This window comes from Aquarana catesbeiana, linkage group LG01 (assembly GCF_042186555.1).
Source record: "Aquarana catesbeiana isolate 2022-GZ linkage group LG01, ASM4218655v1, whole genome shotgun sequence".
NCBI classification, from domain to species: domain Eukaryota; kingdom Metazoa; phylum Chordata; class Amphibia; order Anura; family Ranidae; genus Aquarana; species Aquarana catesbeiana.
In genome coordinates, this window is record NC_133324.1 from 308,920,597 (window position 1) to 308,926,457 (window position 5,861).

Sequence of the window (5,861 nt, forward strand, 5' to 3'; positions counted from 1 at the left end):
TGCGATCCTTTCTTTTGGTCAACAAGAATTTAAATCTGTGCCTCTGCATTATTCAGTAGAAAAAGATGAGTACCAAAACAGAGTGCACCTAAACCATCACATATTATATCACTCACATTGATCACACCCCTTTCCCTACAATAAATATTAGGCACAAACACCGGTTAAAACTGAATTCCAGGAATTCAGACACTTTATAAAAAGTGTAGGCACAGTTAGGGCCAAGGAGATGCATGGCATCTCCTGAACTTATTTGTTATCTATTATTTATATCTGAAAGGTTAATGGCTCTGCTGGACCATACACTGACACTCGGGGCTGTGAGAGATGAGAGAGAGGCACACAGAGCAGCTATGCCCACCTCTGTCCTCTTCTGCCCATTCAGAGAAGCCTTTGTATTTTGTGAATGAGTGGCAGGAGGGGCAGGCACAGCAGCTGCATCAACTCTAATGTTGAAGAAGCTTAGACCTGAGCCATCAGCATCAGGCTCCTAGAAATACAGCGATAGCTACCTTCTATGAATGCAATAAAGCTGTCAGCTGTATATAATACAGATAAGCCCAGGAGATGTCATGCACCTCCATGGGCTTAACCAGTAGCGTGCCTTCGCTTTTTACAAAGGAGCTCAATTCCTGGAATTCAGCTTTAACCACTTCTGGACCACCCCACACAGATATACTGTGGCAGGGCTGCCCTCCTGAGCGAAATCACGTACCTGTACATGATTTCGTGCATGGGCTCTGATTGGACACAGCGGTAGCCAATCAACAGGTCTGGCAGATGCGATGTCCACTGGGACTCACCAATAGTTCTGAGGAGAGGCAGAATGGCTGTCTACCTATGTAAACAAGGCAGACTGCTGTTCTGCCAGAGGGGAAAACGGAGATCTTGTGTTTCTGCTAAGCAGAAACACAGATCTCTGTTTTCCCTGGTCAAAGTACATCCCCCACAGTTAGAAAGCACCCCCTAGGAACAAATTTAACCCTTTGATTGCCGCTAATATTAACCCCTTCCCTGCCAGTGTCATTTGTACAGTGACGGTGCATTTTGTTTAGCACTGATCACTGTATTGGTGTCACTGGTCCCCAAAAAGTGTCAAAAGTGTCAGTTGGGTGTCTGACTTGTCTGCCGCAATGTCGTAGTCCCACTAAAAATTGATGAATGCTGCCACTACTAGTAAAAAATAAATGAATTAATTAAAATTCTATAAATATATCCCATAGTTTGTAGATGCTATAACTATTGCGCAAACCAATCAATGCACGCTTATTGTTTTTTTTTTACCAAAAATATGTAGCAGCATATATATTGGCCTAAATTGATGAATACATTTGATTTTTTACTTTTGTACTGGGTATATTACCTTGTACTGTACTCCACCATGTACAAAATGAAGGCATCCCCCAAGCCTGTAATTTTAGGAACGTGTATATTTTCAATGTCACTTTTTAAGCAGCATAAAAAATGCTTTTTACATTACCTCCGTGGCAGAGCCCAGTTTCCCATGCCTTTTTTGACAATAGCTTGCCTATTAGCCCTTACAAAAGGTCCAGAAGTTTCAGACAGGATTCATCACCTATAGATTTCAGTGGGATTTGTCCAGACAGATTTACTCATCCCTATTTGTGATCAGTCTCATCTGTCTACTAACAGTAGCCAAAACAATTAGGCCTCGTTTACACTTGTAGTTGGGTGACAGTAAAAACACATGTTTTTACCGCCCCTCAACCTTTCCCCCATAAACTGCAGTAGATAGGGGTGTACACATGCCGTAGGTGTAATTGCCATATAACGTCTCCCCACCATCTGTCAAACACCCTCTGAGAAACGATCCACCACAAATGATCTTTTAAAGGACATCACTGGTGTAAAGGAGACATTTCTGGACTGCCCCTTTGTACGAGGTGGTGTCAAAAAGTTTTGAGACTAGTTTTGTACCCTTCCCCCCACACACACCCTCCAAATCACATCAAATAGTGGGTATGGTCATATTTCACAAACAGTAGAAGGGTCTTAAAGGGGCATTAAATATCAGGATTGCATTACATACAGAGTGCAGAGTTAATGGGGGTTACACACAGAGTGCAGAGCTGTCACTTGTAAACACAGAAACCAGACTGCTGTGTTTACAAATGATTGTGGTGAGCAGGCACCAAAGGGTCTGAGCCAGAGGTGGTGGAACTGAGTTCCACCAAGTTCCCCCTGAAAAAAAGCCCTGGTTTTGTAACACGCCAACAGATGGCAGCACATGGCTGCATGCACAGTAACAGGGAGCACCAACCTTCATAAGTCAATGTGCCAAAAGACATCGTCCTGTGTACATCGGGAGCTGTGAAACTGGTGCTGTTCTGACCATGTGCTTTACCACGTCTGCAGCTGCTATTTCATCATGGACAGCAAGTTAGAACAAAGAGCAAACATGAAATTCTGAGTGAAATTGGCCAAAACTGCCACAGAGATGTTTGACATGATTCGGCAATTTTACGGCAATGCTGCAATGAGTCGTTCAAGGTATTTTGAGTGGCACAAGCGATTGTTCTTCGACGATCATCGTGCACAAGTTGCCGAATGGTTTTGACATTTTCTGGGGTTGAGCTCGTTGAAGGTCTTCCTGATCTCTCGTCGTCTTCCAGTGTTCCTCTCTTGAAGTGCACGTGCCACTCAAGACACATCGAGCGACTCATTGCAGCATGTCCTTGTTGTCATCATTGACATCATTGCTGTCCATGATGAAGTAGTAGATGTGGTAACACACATGGTCAGAATAGCACCAGTTACACAGCTCTAAAAATACACAGGACGATGTCTTTTGGCACACTGACATATGAAGGTTGGTGCTCCCTGTGACTGTGCATGCAGCCATGTGCTGCCATCTGTTGGCGTATTCCAAAACTAGTCTCAAAACTTATTGATACCACCTTGTATGTATGATACCACCTTGTAAGTATGAACATCAGTGGTATCAAGCACGGGAAGCAATATGCAACAGCATTGTATCCACCTTGTCCATTGATTGACTGTGATCTCCTGCTGTTTCCATAAAGCACACAGATCCTGCAGCTCTTTGGCAAGAAAATTGTATGCGGTGAGGATTGATGCCAAACATACCAAAAAATTTATTTTGGGTTTACCTTAACCTGCAGTTGTTTATGAACCCACGTGTACATGCGTAAAATGTTACGTTTGAAGAGTTTAAATCTGCATTCTGGAAGCTTGAATTTACTTTCCTAATGTAATTGCAAATATGTGCTCAAATATGCACAAATTCGTGCAAAATAAACACAAGAATTTTCAGCCAGGACTTTGTGCAAGTACCCTAGTGTTTCTTAGGCAGACCATAGATTATGCAATTTTTTTTTCCTTCCACCGCAGGTGGAAGGAAAGAAAATTGCTCGATTCCCCCATCAACACTGAGAATCCGGGGAGACTTCCTCACCGGCAGAACACAATGATTAGTGTTACTGGCTATAAAACCCAACAGGCTGATGGTACACAAGTTGATGGATAGATTGACTTGTGTACCACCAAGTTTCTCATACATGGGTCAAAATTTGGATGGTCCCTGCTGAACCGGCATAATTTCAATCCATGTATGGCCAACTTTAGTCTCACAGCAGCTTAACCACTTCAATACCGGGCACTTTCGCACCTTCCTGCCCAAGCCAATTTTTAGCGCTGTCACTTTTTAAATGACAATTGCACGGTTGCGCTACATTGTACCCAAACTAAATTTTTATCATTTTCTTCCCACAAATAGAGTTTTCTTTAGGTGGAATTTTATCACCTCTGCGGTTTTTCTTTTTTGCTAAGCGAAAAGACCGAAAATTTTGAAAAAAAAAAAAAGTTTTTCTTTGTTTTTTTATAATGTTTTGTAAATAAGTATGTTTTCTCCTTCACTGATAGGCAGCACTGATGGGCACTGATAAGCAGCACTGATAGGTGGCACTGATATGCGGCACTGATGGGCATTGATAGGTGGCACTGATATGCGGCACTGATGGGCATTGATAGGTGGCACTGATGGGCACTGCTGGGCACTGATGGGCACTGAAAGGCGGCACAGAAGGCTGCCACTGATATATTTAACTGATAGGCATCACTGGTGGCACTGGCACTGGCAGGCATTTTTCTTTGGCACTGATTGCCAGCTGCCTGGGTACTGATTGGCATTTCCCTGGTGGTCTAGGGTGGCATACCTGGTGGTCCAGTGTGGTGGCCATCCCTGATGGTCCTGACGGCATCCTGGTGGTCCTGGGCAGGCATCCAAGGGGGTCTGTGCTGATAAACAATCAGCACAGACCCCTCCTGTCAGGAGAGCAGCCGATCGGCTCTCCTCTACTCGCGTCTGTCAGACACTGCTCTTCCTGTTTACATCGTGATCAGTCGTGATTGGACACGGCTGATCACGTGGTAAAGAGTCTCTGTCAGAGACTATTTATCTAGATCAGAGTTGCGGTGTGTCAGACTGACACGCCGCAACAACGATCGCCACGATGCGCGCGCCCGGGGGCACGCAACGGCTTGATATCCTGAAAGACGTCATGTGACATCCGGTCAGGATATCGCAACCACTTTGCCGACATCATTTTGTTATATAGCGGGCGGCAAGTGGTTAAAGAGGAACTGCAGTCTGCTCATATAATTTGTAATAAAAACATCTTTGCCATTCTGAAGCTTCCCTCCAACCACTTTACATGTTATCTTTTATATACCGTATATCTGTACTTGCCAAATATGCTCCAGAAATCTCCCTCCACTGAGTCTGGCTGCATCCATTTTAACTGTGGGCAGCTGAAACTGCTGTCTGTTCACTTTCTGGATTTACACAGACACACAGAGGCACACCGCCAGCTCTGCAGCCCTGCAGCTTTCATTGACCCTCTTATGACTCATCCCCCTTCCCTTCCTAGCAAACTCTCACAAGAGTGAGAGAGAGAGCTGTGCATGATGTCATAAGCCTAGGCTTTTTTTCAGACAAGAAACAGGAAGTGGGCTGTATAAGGTATTTACTGGCAGAAAAAAAAAATGTTTTACTATCCAAAGAGCAGAAGATTTAATAGATGGAAAGTTGAAAAAAATTGACTGAAGGTCCGCTCTAAATGCTTCATATAAAGGAGATAATGCATGTATAATTATATCTCCCTTACATTTATAGTTCATTTAAGTTGCTGCATTTAAATATTTCCGGTCTAAAGGTCGCCGTAAATGTGTTAGATGAATCACTTCCGATTCTGCAAAAATAATCACAGTTGGGCCAAATGTGGAACATCTGAGGCTAACCACAGAGCTCAGAAGACACCAAGAGATCTCAAGGGGCAAAGGGGGTTATTTACTAAAGTCAAATCCACTTTGCACTACAAGTGCACTGAATGTGCAGTCGCTGTAGATCTGAGGGGGACATGCAAGGAAAATAAAAAACAGCATTTTAGCTTGCACATGATTGGATGATAAAATCAGCAGAGCTTCCCCTCATTTCAGATCTTCCCCTCAGATCTACAGCGACTGCACTTACAAGTGCACTTGCAGTGCAAAGTGGTTTTGCCTTTAGTAAATCTACCCCAATGTCTATTGACTGGGCTGACTTTTGGCAAGACTTTTTTTTTGTTCTCCCATAATAATACTTTGCTGGTGAGCACAAGTCAAAGACAAGACAAATAAATTATTAGCAATTGTATGCATACCTATGTGCTTTTCAGCCAGCTCAGTAATCTTACACTTGAAGAGGAAAGTTTTCTATGAGTAGGAAAGGTCACCCCCTTAGGTAATAAAGCTTTATGTTCAATGTAATCAGCTTACTTGCATTACAAGTCCAATAATTAAATTCCAGACAAAAAAAAAAAAATTACTATGACTTTATAAGA